Source organism: Pelecanus crispus, chromosome Z, assembly GCF_030463565.1.
Source record: "Pelecanus crispus isolate bPelCri1 chromosome Z, bPelCri1.pri, whole genome shotgun sequence".
Taxonomy (NCBI): Eukaryota; Metazoa; Chordata; class Aves; order Pelecaniformes; family Pelecanidae; genus Pelecanus; species Pelecanus crispus.
In genome coordinates, this window is record NC_134676.1 from 5,653,223 (window position 1) to 5,665,577 (window position 12,355).

At 44.3% G+C, this 12,355-nt stretch overlaps 1 protein-coding gene across 2 annotated transcripts in view; it reads right to left on the reverse strand.

Annotated features, from left to right (window-relative positions):
• The window catches only part of LOC104032213 (SET-binding protein), a 244,701-nt gene that overhangs the window by 64,130 nt on the left and 168,216 nt on the right, over window positions 1–12,355 (reverse strand). The gene's annotated exons all lie outside the window — the stretch shown is intronic.

Below are 12,355 nucleotides of genomic sequence, written 5' to 3' on the forward strand. Positions count from 1 at the left end.
CTACCTTCTGGCACATCATGCTTAAACTGAACACTGGGTGACTGAGGACTCCAGTATAGATCGGATAAGACTGAGAAACAGGAAAAAAAAAGAAGGGGAGCTGCCAGCACTTTGGCCAGCATTGTTGGAGTGAGAAGTAATGTCTCTTCCCTGGAACATTTTAACCAGTGTAAATATATCAATACTATGCACATTTTAAGTAGGTTTCTTCATGATTCATGATGAATCAGAAGATGCAGCTGCCCTGCTCTGTGCTCAGGTATGGTGTGAAAGTGAAGTAGAAAGTGCCGTCAGGTCATAATAATACACTTATAGACCTCATTTCATTTACAACATTTTAAAGCCTTGCCAGTATTAATTAATTAAAATCTTGCAACAGCTCTTTGAGTTGGGCAAGGGCTATTATATCATTATATCAGTTGGTAAACATGGAGACCCTGAAGGCTGGATTGAGACTGCCTGCTTTAGGCACTCAATTTATTTGTTGCAACATCAAAAAAAATAGGTGCTTGGCTCCAGCAGAATGATTCAGATCACTTAAAACAGGTGCCTACGCAAACTATACAAGCAACGCAGAGACGGATGCGTCTGAAGTAGCATCCAAGCGATGTTCACGCATTTCCCCATCAACTGAAGGGTGAGTTGCGGGTCCTTCATGGGATGATTTAGTGTGGTTGCACGCAGCCACTCAGGCATAGGCACTAGGAAATATTATTCTCAGGAGTGTGGCTGGGTAAGTGCTTAATTCAAGGCTCAACAGTGTGCAATCCTGCCTATGTCGGAATAAAAATGCAAATTCCCGGCTGAAGGGCAAGTACCTGTGGTTGTGGGATAAGTGGGAGGAGGAAGCACAAGATATTAATGGTTTGAGCACTTACCCAGAAAACAGAAAACTAGAGATCTAGGCTGTCCAGCTTGAAGGGGTCTGACCCCAGCATTTCCACTTGTTGGGACTATGCCAGGCTACAGGTAAGGCTGGAGTGGAGGCATTGCCTCCTCCCACTGAAGGCTGACCACTCAACAACCAGAAGTGTAAGATGCAGAAGCTAGACACTTTCAGCCCAGTGAAAGGGGAGGTCTTTTGCTTGTGAATCTCCTAATTTAGAGCTCTATCAGATAAACGGCATGATTGAGTTAGGCCAGAGAACCAGCATTCCCTCATGCGCCAGGCCGGTGCTTAGGAATGCTCAGGCACTTCCATGCTGACAGACTGACTTGTCCCTCTCCTGTATCCTGGTATCCAGGTCCTCCACACTCTCCACTTGTTAGCTGGCCATTAGGGAGCCATTTGTTCCATCCAAGAGGAGAGCTGGGCATGGTCAGGATGACAGTGTGCTCCAGGCTCTGCTCCAGGCACAGTGTGGACATGCACCACGCCACTTTGGCTCTTTACCAGGTGCAATATTGCAATGGTACTCAGAGGTCCCCAAACCCCAGTATCCCTCCTGTCACTTCCCAGAGCACCCAGGAAGCAGATGGCTGCAGAAAAGCCCCTATTTTGGCATCTGTGTTAGGAGAAAAAAAACAAACCAGAAAAAACTATAATTGTACCCCAGAGCTACAGGGACATGTTGCCCAGTAGAGGTCAGGATCAAGCGCTGTGCAGCATGGATTGGTCTGCCCACTCCAGATGCTCCCAGCTCTCAGCTGTGTTAACACAAGCCAGCCTGTAGCAAGCAGTCCAGAGGCATAGACTCTCTTTCTGGTTTGGCCCACAAAACCAGCATAAACATGCCCCAGATTTCTCTTGTTGAGGTGTTCCGTGTTAGCTCAGTGTCACCTAAAACTGGTGGGTTTGGTCAGGCCGTGACTTAATGAAGTGGGCTCTTTTCAACACCTTGGGAGATATTAGCAGCTCCTCACCCACTTGTGAGTCATGATGGACTGCCAGGAGCTGTCGATCACTGCACACATGCGAAACCATATGTTTATGTGCTTAAGTTACTCTTAAGTCCAAGACATACTGTCCAGATTTATATACACACTCAGTTTCTCTGGGATGTAGATTCTTCTTCAGCTGAAACGGTCCGAGCCATTCCCGGAGACTTGGACACATCCAGTTCATTCTCACGGGCACTTAAGTTGACTCATGGATGGACTAAATCACATTCACTGACTTCTTCAAACTATGTAGCATCTCAGAAACAGAGCCAAGAAAAAGACTCAGGAGTCCTGAACCTGGGCTTGAGCCTGATTTATTATCATCTTTACCTGCTAGGGGTTTCTTTGATCTCAGCAAGACTCTCTCCCATTAGCAGTAGAGAAGGAGAATGTGGGTTAATGCATCCTGCTCTACCCACTCTAACATAAGAGTGGCTTCTATTAGCGTTTTAGCAGTTTGTCTTTTTATGCAAGAACTTGCGCAGCTGACTTGGCTAAACTTTTAATGGGTACGCTTCTAAGTGTGGGAGGAAATGTTAAGCACTGCTTATTGTTACTTAGAATTACACACCCAAATGCCATAGCTCCATCCAGAGTTCCCAGGCATCTAGCTGCTTTACTATCTACCGCAGCACACTATATCACAAATAAGATCTTCCTTACCGCCTAAAGTAATGTCATAATGCACTGTAGGAGCCAAAGAATGCTGGCTTTGCAAAATGCATGCATTGCTTCAGATTGCAATGAATTCATTTAAGAGGAGATCAGGCAACAACCATTAATTTCAGCGCAATAGATTTCTCTGCTCTTCTTATTTACCAAGATGTTTTCTCACCAGATCAAATCAATGAAATTACGACAGATCGTCCAGCGTACCGACAACAGCCAATATCTGCCTAGCACCTCGGAGAGGCATCCCTTTATCAAATGCCTCCAGTTTCTGTTCTGCCACATGTCTACTATTCAGTCTGTTCTGTTGGAAATAGGAAAGTTAAAGTTTTCCAATGTATTTGGCTGAGTCAGAATCTCTTTTGGGCAGTCATGCACAGGCGCACGTATTGACTGCCCTGCTAGCAGTCAATTTGGCCCCACCGTGCCAAAGGAGATGTGCTATTGTCCTTGGGTGCAATTCTGGAGGCCACGTGTGGGGCGTACACAACTCCACCCTCAGCTGAGGTGGGAAACTTGTTCAAAGTGGTTTTGAGGTTTTGTTAAGAAGCAAAACAGGAAATCTGCATGAATCTGTAGTTTAACTATTTTTTTTAAGTTGTTGCTCTCCCACAGTATTTTTTTTTTAAATAGAAAATAAATAAATATCAGAATGACAAACATTCTGCAAATGACCACGTCCCAGTTCTGGGATAAGCCCAAGGTTTTACTGGTGCAGACTAGACTTCAGGCAGCAAAGAGAACCTGGAGTAGTCCAGGGATTTTTGCTTTTCTTTTTTAAGCAAACCAAGCAACTCAAAGCCTGTGTCAACTTACTTAAGTGCTCTTTATGCCAACTAATCATAGCTGGCACAGAAAACAATGCTGACTATTGCTCCCTTCCCTGCCTACACGGGAGGCGAGGAAGGCCAAAGACACAAGAGCTGAAATGGCAGCTCTGTGCCTTCTGGAGGGACTCCATATCCTCAGCCTGGCTGCTTGGGAGCAGAGGAAGGACCGCTGTGTTGCTCCTAAAAATCTGTGAAAAGGACAACGAACACGTACGTCAGTGGGGTGAGGAGCATCAGCACAAGCCTGCCTGCCTCAACATGCTGACCCCTTATGCAGTACCACTACCAATTGCTGATGGCATCTGATGCCCTTGTCCCTTTTGTCACCAATATTCCTTCTGGTAACTGTGAAAAACATAAGAGCTGGTTTTATAGCCTTTACAATGTGGGCCCTCCACAGTCCTGAGAAAAACAACGGTGAAACGATCGAGTTGTCTTGTGGAGAGTGCCAAGCAGCCCGGGAATGGGAAAGCCATCACTGCTGGCCTTGATGTGGGACCTAATGGCAAAAACCTCCAGCACCAGAACTGCAAACCGCCGTGCTTTGTGGTACATTGCTGATTCACACTCTGTGACACTGCTGAGCAAACTCTACCTAGATGTCTCTACAACTCTGTTTCTAGTGCTATATGACACTGGGTTTGGGTCAGATTCTGTGATGAGATAAGCTGATGCCATTCACAAACAACCACACCAAGACAAGTGAGTTACTGATAGGTATAACACAAATTGGCTGAGCTGTATCTTGGAATTGGGATCAACCAAGCAAGTTCCTCACAGTTTGCTCCCAGTTTATTTAAGCTGCCTGTGTGTGCTGCATGAGGCACCGGCAATGCTTTTGCTGCTGCTCCAGCATCACTCTGACGTCAGCGCTTTTATTTGATTTTCTGTCACTGTTCTCGCAGATTAAATTTCAACTAGTGACCCACGATTTGATAGCTCATTAGCAAATCCCTCTGAGCCATCTAGTCCTGCCCTTGTTGGCAGTTAACTCTGCATTGCACATACTCCTGAAGCCTCCTGAAATCAGCACTGCCCCATGTGAAAGCTCGGTCAGACTCAGTGCTGCTGCAAAAGCCTATGGGGATCCATGCCCAGCTGCATGTTTTCAATGACAAATCACTAACGATTCCTATTATGAGTCCCTGGGTCTTTTCAAGTCTTTAAGATTGTGTAAAAACTCCTCCATGGACAGTCAAAGCTTTCCTTTCCCACCCTTCCCCTCAGCCCTTGATCTATAGGGGAATTATTCTGACTTCCTTCTTGGTGAAACCTTAAAACAGGGCATTCTTACTCCTTTTGTTGTTCAGCATCATTATTGCAATCAGGCAGACTAAGGCAGCTGCAATACTGCTCTTTCAGGGTTTTTTTTTTTGCTGTGATACATGAATATAAAACTCTTGTTAGGCAGCAGGAATGGAGAAGCTGCCTCAGATCATGCTCTGGAGGTCACAGACATCAAGTCTCACTTTTGCGGTTGGGTTGGACGGGACACAGGTTGACCTGAGTGCTTCATGGTCCCACTCACTGGCAGATATCTTGAGCTCAGCTCTTCCTATGCCCAGCTCTGAGTCACCGTGACCAGCAGGTTAATAGTGAAGATACAGCCGTTGCTTCCTTTTACTTCCTCCATGCATCTGAGCAGATCTCTTGCCTTGTACCTAGATTATCAGTGCCTTCGAGCAAGAATTTATATGTATAGTCCAGAGCCATAGCACACACTTTTCCTTCTAACTCTTCTTAAACTGCCACTTACACAAGTATCCAGACTGCGCACTGTCAAAATCTTGACCCACCCTCTTCCTCCAAGCTAAGAAAATTTCTACAAATGCTGAACCAAGACTGGTTTTGGCACCCGGCAGGTAAAGCACAGACGCAAGGACTCCAGTGCACCCCTGCCAAAGCCACAGATGGGACTTCCCAGCCCCACAACCAATTTTTGCTTTGACAGAAACTTCACTCCAGAAGTCAACCTCACCGATTTTGATTAACCTCACCGATGCTTGATTTATGCCAGGCCCAGATGAGAATCCGGCCATGATTCTTTATTGCCTTTTAAAGCCAAGAGCCCAGCAGAAGCCAATTGTCTCTGACGCGAAGCTGCTGCACACCCAACGTGGAATCTGCACAACTCCATAAACCAGCAGTGGTCTAAATAAAAACTTCAAACAAGACATTCTGGCATTGGCCAGAAAAAGCAAAGATAAATAGCTGGGAGCCGCCAAGTTGTGAAGGGAAGAACTGCTTGACTGTTGGACAGAGAGCAAAGTAAGAGGCAGAAATTAGGCAGGGTGCTGGGAGGCTTGTAACACTCCCAAAAAGCAAAGGGGTCACAGCATTTAATTTGATTAATTCATTGCCGGTCCAAAAGATTTTGTACTGAGCCTCAGGCAGCGCAATAAACATACAATCATTAAGAGAGGAAATAAAAGATTGGTTGGGTGGCAAATACTCCAGCTCCCTCTCCCACTCCAGCTTCCCTCTTGTTTCTTCTCTCCTTGGTCAGTGCAAACATTGGAAGCAACACAGTAAGCAAGTGGTAGCATTAAAACAACAACAACAAAACTCACTGTATTTCAAATGCCTGGGTCAAAACACTTTCAAAGAAAGCTGTGACTTGCTTTCCCCACCATTTTTGTTTTCCCTCAACAGTTCATTCTTCTAGGAAACACTGTGGGAAGAACAGAGCAACAGTCATGCTAGCATGGCCTCGTCTCTCCAGGACTGACAGAAGACTTAGTGAAAACACGAAGAAGGACGTTTATCCTAAGTGGGCTGGATAATGCTTTTGGAGGTCATTTCAGTAGTTTTGGTTGTACTCCTAAGCATCCAGGGGCCCAAACAGCTGTTTTGATGGATGTAATTGTATTTACAAATAATGCTATTTTGTAAAGCTCCGATGCAAACTTTTATGGGCCAGATGGTACAAACACTCACCCCGTAACTGTACGGTGCCTGTCCCTCACCACAGGACACAGGGGGAGGGCACAACCCCCCCACTGACACTGGGGCTGGAAAACTTTTACAGCTGCTCGAAGCTATGTAGGAGCCTGGGGTGTCCAAGGAAACCACAGCAGAGGCAGAGCTGGGGAAAGGGAGGGTGACTAACGCTCCATACATCTTCAGCAAGTGAAGTTCACGTCTGGCTCTTCTCCCATCCACTTCAAGCACTGCCACGGCTCCCACACTGCATTTGCTGGGCATGGCTGTGTATCAGACCTCACCGTGGCTCTGTACAGCAAGAAACTGCACTTACCCCCTCTTCACAGACAGCCACCGAGGTTTACTGCAATTTTGACACTTTTCTGCAGTCACATGAGAAAACTATGATATGGAAGATGGCTCTCCAAACCCTGGACCACGCATCAGCCTGCCCCTGCATCTGTGCACACAATGCCGTGTGACACCTAGGTCCTGTTGAGTCAAATGCCACTACTGAAGAAAGCAAGGTGGCTTATACGTGTGTTTGAATTGATATCTAATGAACTTCGTTCATCATCTGAGTGTTCTAGTATGTAAAGGTGCATCCACGGGTATGTATGCAAGACCCAGCCAGTATAGACATTCATTTTATGTCTCTAAGCTGGTCAGATGAGAAATTGTTCATCAAATATAGTGCTGGAACACTCTTTCCCCTATTACTGAAATAATGTGTTCACTGCAGAATAATGAACCAACTCTGTCATTCTGGAGCTATTTAAAAAAAAAAAAATTGTGGAAAGTATTATTATACAAAAATCAGCAAGGATTGATTAATAAGGCAGTTGGCTAACCCTATTTGCCTGCATCTTCCAATATACATTCAGAAGAACAAATATGCTTACCTACTACTGACGTACAGATCCTTCATGTCCAGAACTGCATATGCTGTTTCTTAAAAACAAACCCCAAACAACAACCCCCTCAAAGCAAAACAAAACTCATGGTGGCTTTGCCAACATTTCACCATGTTTGTTTTTGCTTATAGGAAGTCCTGTTTTAAATCACACTAATGCATTTGACTTCTGCGAGAAGACGAACCAGAGATTTATTCTGTGCTGTGTGGCAACGGCCCATTCCAGCAGGAAACTGAGCCGTGGAGGGGAGTTTTGTCAGGGAAGAAATCTCATCTGGATAAATGACACTCCTCAGCAGAGCACGGTTACTTATATGTGTGTTTGTACTGACATCAGATGAATGCTGTTCATTTGTTTGATTGTCACTTCTCCTCCCTTCCTCCAGTATTCCTCCTACTCTCCCTTTGGAAGGTTTAATCACCCAATGTAAGGCTTTTTAACAGGAACAAGGGCACTCTTAAGATAAAGACATTGGAAAATAACTTTAAACAAATACAGCATACAGTTGTGCATTTAATAAGCGTGACTTGCATATGCATACACGCATGACACGGCCCCTCTTTTCCCACTCAAGCCATAGGGTCAAACACTACTGTGTTTCGCCTACACTTACTGTGTGTGATCCACACCCTCCATCTAAAGCTCATACTGATTCCTTCCGAGTTAAACCAGCACCATACAGACTCGCTGAGGAGGAAAGGTCAAATGAGAAGAAATTCAGCTTGTAGCACTGCTGGACATTGAGGGGGGGAAGGCATGGGAGGGCTTGTAGGCAAGTTAAGCATTAATTTGTAAAGCGTGTTTGTCATGATAACCATCCAGCATTCAGACACTCATGATTACTACCTTCCTAATAGCTGCATATGACTAACTTTATATTCCTGTAAATTTACTGTGTATGGTGTCTGTGCTGTATCTGATGAAACCCATGTACTTATTAGCTGATCTTTGAGCCATGATGCCCAATATGCAAGCAAGGCAATCTTTACTTGTATAATCATCGTTTAAAAAAAAAGAGGCGGAAATACCGTGAGCATAAAGTAGCATAGACCTTGATTAGTCTCGCTACAAAGAAAAGCAGAAATACAGTCCTGCATATAGTGACTTTTGACCTCTGCTTCACCCGTGGCTACATCCTGGCCTGCAGTGGTTGTAACAAGAACATAATCAGACAGGTCGTATACAGAAATTGCCATCTTATCTATGCACCTTAAAATGTTAAATGTGCTTTTCCTCATTCACCCACCTAAGGAAATAGGGAAGAGGCAACAATTCCTGCTTTCTTCCAAGGCAAAAGCTATGGCATTGAGACCGCTCATCAGCAATGCAAGTCTTCTTCAGCATCACATATGAAAGGGAAGCAGGCGGACACACGACAAGCAGATGTGGAGTTTGCTATGAGGACCTCTTTAAAATACAGCTCTGCTCTCAGTCTCCCCAGCCCAGCTGTGGCACCAATCTGTGGCCTCTCCCTGGGTCCCTCACCTGGGGTTTTAGTAGCTACTGGAGAGCAGATAAAAGGATCAGCTATCCAGCTGTGCGCAGTGCCTCAGGTCACAGAGTGCCAGAGGGGCCCCAACAATGTTTTGCAAATGCATGAGGTGTACCTCTGGCTGCAGGGAGTGGAAGGAGGCAGTCAACTGAGTCAATGATGCTTCGTGCACACAACTTGGAAGTTCAGTTTAGGATGTACCCACACGACAGTATGACTGTGGCAAGGCAGGATCTGAAACACCTTCTGCTGTATGCCTGCCTATAGGCCAGACTAATGCCACTGGACTAGTCTTCTGCATCATCCAAACAGGAAAGCAGGGTTTAATTGGTTTTGATTAACTCGTCTTTCTAGATGCAGGAGGGTTAGGTGAGTACAAGGAATCTTACAAAACCAGCAATTTCAGAAAAATGCAGCAGGAAGGAACAGGTCATGGGGAGTGGATGGGAAGGAAGGTGGGAAGAGTTATTAATTAGTGTTTATGGAAAGGACTCCAGTTTCTCCAGAACAACAGTGGAGAAACCAGCAGTGCACTGGGACAATAGCCATATGCATTAACACTGCACGTTTAACTCCAAGAGGTCCCAAGAGATGTAAAATGAGCTCACAAGGCCCCCGCTAATGAATATCCAGTAATAGTCCAAGCTGGTGCAGTACAGGGAATGGACGTTTGCTATGGTCAGCCATGGTGGCTGGTGACACTCCTTCAATGGGACCCTTCATTCTTGGTACAGATTCCTTGTGCCAGGACTGCAACCAGCTCCTCCAGAAAGTAAAAGGGACAACTCTTCCCTTGACATCCCTAATCTTTCCAGATTGTAAAATCATTCATAGGCTTTAAGGTTATATGGCAGGACTGTTTTCTACCATATGCATGACCACTACATAGCACCAGGGAACACCAAACTTTTCAGAAATGGCTAAGTGCTGTTACAACACAGATAATAATAATAATAGAAAGAAGAACAATACAATGGCACCTGCACCGTCACACTACACTGAAACAAACTGCAATGCCTGACTGCCGAAGAGCACTAAACGGTTCTCTCATCACTCTTGTCACAGATATCTCTACCAAGTGTGGGTGGTTTTTGTTCCATATTTCACCTCCAACAACATACAATGAAGTTGCAAATGGCATTACCGAACATGCCAAAATGCCCATGCAGTAAAGATAACACTGAAATTGTGATATAAATCTATTTTCAGCTTTCATCTGAATATTCAAGATGTCTGCTCTTATCTCTGTTATATATTCTTTTTATATTGTGAAACATGACAAATACCGAATGGCAAGAGCAATCAGGCTATGGAGATTGCCTCCTGGGACAGAGCTATATGTTCTCATAGGTCTTTTTTCTCTTTTACCTTTTATTTTTATGATTAGTCAATCGCTGTTTAGCCACCTCAGGGAAATGCAAGGTGAATTAGGAGAAAGAAGGTCAAGGTTATCATGGAAAAGTTTAATCCCTCCTCAGTGGGAACCGGTTAATAGTTATGGTTAGACTCAAGTGCGGACCTCTGTTGGGAATCCCAGTGAAGGTCAAAGGCAGAGAGGGAAAAAAAGCTGCACTGAGATCTTAGACAGTCATAAGCAGACAGATGTTCCTAGGCTTTAATGAGCAGTCTTGGCTCCAGGCCTTTCTTGGCAGAGCTGTTTAGTTTTAGTATTTTTCCTTGTAGTGCAAGGTATGGCTCTGGTTAGTTGGCTCTGCTTAGCTAACTGCTGATGATTTTTCCATCTAAATAATGGTTTGATAATGAAGAAACCAGTTCATAATCTGTGACTTGATGGATTAGGTCATGGGCAATGATGTGCAGTTGTAATCACGAAAAGTAAAAATAAATAAAAATAATAATTTTGGTTTAAATGAGAACCAGTTTTAAAAGTTTAAACAGCAAATCTGATGGAGCTTCTACTGCAAGTTCTACCACTCTGTCTTATGTTTTTATCGTCATGAACAATAAACTGAAGGAAAATAACATGAAAAGGACTTTTTCTTTACCAGTTCTATTTCCAAATCAGCCTGGTGGAGGTCATGCCCCTACTTTGGAAACTAATCTGGGTTCAGCAGTGCTGAGAATTTTCTCTTGACAATTTGCTACACCTAAGTGAAATACATTCAATTGGAAAGTACAGGTTTAGCAAACATCTTCTGTTCAGAAAGCAAGAAAGGCTACAAATCCAACTTTTATCGAACTGTGAAATCAGTAAATTCCACTAAAAAAACTGGGAAATAACCTTGTTAAAAATTTTGAAGACTTTTAACCCTTGTTGGTAGGACACAACTTCTTTAATGCAATAGCCACCGTAGCACTTGGTGGAGAATAATTTTGTTCTTTGTCAGGCACGTAGCAACCCTGATATAACCAGTGACTGAATTCAGTCTTTTTTTCCAATATTTCTGGGTGTCTCATTTCTGGGTGTCACAATTGGTCTGATATGAATGGGAATGTTTTAATGGCATAAGTTCTCATTTTAGACTGTTTTTCATTGCTATAGTCCAGATCCTGGTCTCAGTGAAGGAAATGGAAATGTCTAGGTGGCTTAAACACGAGCAGTCTTTGGATCTCAATCAGTTACAAGTCAATACAAAACTTAAGAGCCTTACATTGGCAGGTTATATCAATTCTCTGCTCCCTCTGTGTTCTCAGCTGATTCTCTTTTCATTCTGGAGGCTATGAATTACGTTTCTTTGAAGCTCTTTTTTAGCACTTCAGAATCTCATCCACCACTGGTTGGTTTAGTAAAGCGCACCTTTTTCCAGAACTAAGTGTGAAATCTGCTTTGTGATAAATATCTGATGGTGCAGGAGCTCTGGGCTTGCTCCCAAGCTAAATTCATTTATATTGCAGCAAAACACCTGCCTCTGTGTCATCACAAAAGCAGCTCCCTATTGTAAAGCACAATTCAGTCTCTCAGACAAGATTCAGATTCCCTTTTTCCCCCCCCTCTGCAGGAGAGGAACAGATGTCCTTAGCAGCCAAAAGGAGCTTCCTCCCTCCTCATCTACCCAGCTTATATTTCCAAGTCATGAGCCCTAAAACTCTTCAGAGTCAATCAGCTAGGTTTTACTGTTTCCATGACACCAGTCCCTTCCCACAGCCACTCAATGCTCAGGATAATTACTTTACATGACACCTGCTGACTGGAAGTGGCAGATTTACACTAGGATTGTATCCAGGGTCTCCATATATCCAGCCCAGCTATCACTGTGATGGGTCCCTCTGGATCAGCAGTACACCACACCAGTCATGGGACACAGACCCGGCTCCACAGCTTCCCACTTGTCTGGTCCATCCCACCAACAAATGGCTTTTGTACGCTTTGTGGGCCAGAGCAGAGACTCTCTGCTCAGTACCATGGATGTTCTCCCAAACGCTGAGCAACAACTACCACTCCACGACATCAGACACCAATAAAAGGGATGCCTACCTTGCTAACAGCTATTATAATTGCTGCTGTTGCAGAATGCGATGGTGAGATTTTTGGAGGAAGTGCAACAAGCTATGAGAGATAGGCAGAGGCAGGACAAATATTTATAAAAATGCTGTGTAACAACTCAAAAACTTTTAAAGGATTTGGCTTAATGCATGGCCAACTTCCTTGTCCAACTCCCCGAAGTCTGGATGCAGAATGGAGTCGA